Raw genomic sequence first — 2,386 nt, 5'->3', positions numbered from 1 at the left:
CCCATATCCCCTCCCTCTTGCATCTCCCTCCTACCCTCCTTATCCTACCCCTCTAGGTGGTTGCAAAGCACCAAGCTCATCTCCCTGTGCCATGCAGCTGCTTCCCACTAGCTACCTATTTTACATTTGGTAGTGTATATATGTCAATGCTACTCTCTCACTTCGTCCCAGCTTACCCTTCCCCCTCCCCAAGTCCTCAAAGTCCATTCTCTACGTTGTCTGTGTCTTTATTCCTGTCCTGCCCCTAGGTTCATGAGAACCTTTTTTTTTTTTTTTTTTTTTTTAGATTCCATATGTATGTGTTAGCATACAGTATTTGTTTTTCTCTTTCTGACTTACTTCATTCTGTATGACAGACTCTAGGTCCATCCACCTCACTACAAATAACTCAATTTCGTTTCTTTTTATGGATGAGTAATATTCCATTGTATATATGTGCCACATCTTCTTTATCCATTCATCTGTTGATGGACACTTAGGTTGCTTCCATGTCCTGGCTATTGTAAATAGTGCTGCAATGAACATTGTGGTACATGACTTTTTGAATTATGGTTTTCTCAGTGTATATGCCCGGTAGTGGGATTGCTGGGTTGTATGGTAGTTCCATTTTCAGTTTTTTAAGGAACCTCCATACTGTTCTCCATAGCTGCTGTATCAATTTACATTCCCACCAACAGTGCAGGAGGGTTCCCTTTTCTCCACACCCTCTCCAGCATTTATTGTTTGTAGATTTTTTTTAATCTTTTTAATTTTTCATACTTTATTCCTTATATTGATAGGTTAAGTAAAATTTTCCTAAGTACTGATTCATAGATAATGTTTATAAGCGGCACACAAAACATTCAGTTTCACAAACAGTAATATCCAATGATCCCCTTAAATGCAATTTTAAATCCTTACTTTACGCTAAGTGCAAGAATAATACAGTAAGCTAAATACACAAAAAACCTGTATATGCTGAACTACAAAAGTGGTTTCCATAGCCACACATGGTCTTAGTCAAGTACACGTTTCCACAATGAACAAGTACTAACAAATATGTTAGTAAAACACTACCCCAAATGCTTATCCTACCATCAGCTTTTTCAGCAATGCCATTCCTGCTACTGAAAACACTTATATTTAGAAGCTTTAATTTGACCTGGGGAAATGAGTTCTCTTAAAACCTGACAAACAGTATAAGCCCCAAAGATTTTAAATCAAATAGGTCTTCCAACACAGAAGCATTCATAGGAAACTTTTAGTTTCTCAAAAAATAAAAAAATTAAAATCAAAAAAATCACTCATTATCTAAAGAAGAGTATTAAAACAAATTATCTTAAGACAAATAAACACTCTTTAAAAAGGCTGTATTTTCTTTTTCTCCTTAAAAGAAACACAAACCAGTTCACTATCTTTTAATAACTTAGACTACTGTAATCTAAAAACTTTAGAAACATGAAACACATGTCTTAGCTATCAAAGGTACCATTTAGATTTCACATATTAAACAGCCACAGTACAGCCTACAATGGCAAAAAATCAGAAGGAACTGAATGGTTTGCAAGGTACTTTGACGTACATGTGGTCATTAAAATCCAGTAAGTAATTCAAAGTATGGTAATATAATGGCAGGCAATTAAAGGCTCAAATAACACTCTAAAATTGAAGACATGAAAATAAAGACTGAAAACTTTGTGGTTCTCTATCTTTCATTGACATGGCTAGATATCAGAACCTTACTGTGGAAAATATAGTTATTAAATATGGTTTCCCCAGAAAATAATGAAGCTTCAGAAAGTACAAAAGGTGTCAAGATCCATAGTTTGCTTCATCAAATGCTTTTCTAGCTCGTTTCAATTCTTCATTCATAGTAAGCAAGTCTTTAACCCTAGCAAACTTTCTTGGGTCCTTTCGAATCAAGAAGACGATATCTTCAACTTGTACCCGACCTTGTCTTCCAATTGACATTGCCTTGTGAGTCATTTCAGTGATGAACTCTATGACAAGGTCTTCAAGAATATCTACTGACTCAGTATAAGGATTCTGGTCATCCCCAAACCCATACATCATACACCGTAATTCTTTAGAAAAAAGTCTCTTTCTTTTACCCTGTCCACCTTCTGCACCTCCTCCAATTTATTCATTTTCTTCCTCAAAGGTGGGGTCTTCTTCTTCATCTGCCATCCCAGCAGCCAGCCACCTCCAGGGCCTGTAGATTTTTTGATGATGGCCATTCTGACAGGTGTGAGGTGATACCTCATTGTAGTTTTGACTTGCATTGCTCTAATGATTAGTGATGTTGAGCATCCTTTCATGTGTTTGTTGGCAATCTGTATATGTTCTTTGGAGAAATGTCTATTTAGGTCTTCTGCCCATTTTTGGATTGGGTTGTTTGTTTTTTTTT

General features: G+C 36.3%; 1 pseudogene; it reads right to left on the bottom strand.

Annotated features, from left to right (window-relative positions):
* Positions 1-1,368: 1,368 nt before the first annotated feature.
* On the bottom strand, positions 1,369-2,166 carry LOC137776580 (transcription initiation factor TFIID subunit 13 pseudogene; annotated as a pseudogene).
* Positions 2,167-2,386: the final 220 nt, after the last annotated feature.

Source organism: Eschrichtius robustus, chromosome 14, assembly GCF_028021215.1.
Source record: "Eschrichtius robustus isolate mEscRob2 chromosome 14, mEscRob2.pri, whole genome shotgun sequence".
Lineage (NCBI taxonomy): Eukaryota > Metazoa > Chordata > Mammalia > Artiodactyla > Eschrichtiidae > Eschrichtius > Eschrichtius robustus.
Note: the sequence above shows the minus strand (reverse complement) of the source record. Positions and strands in the feature narration are given on the sequence as shown.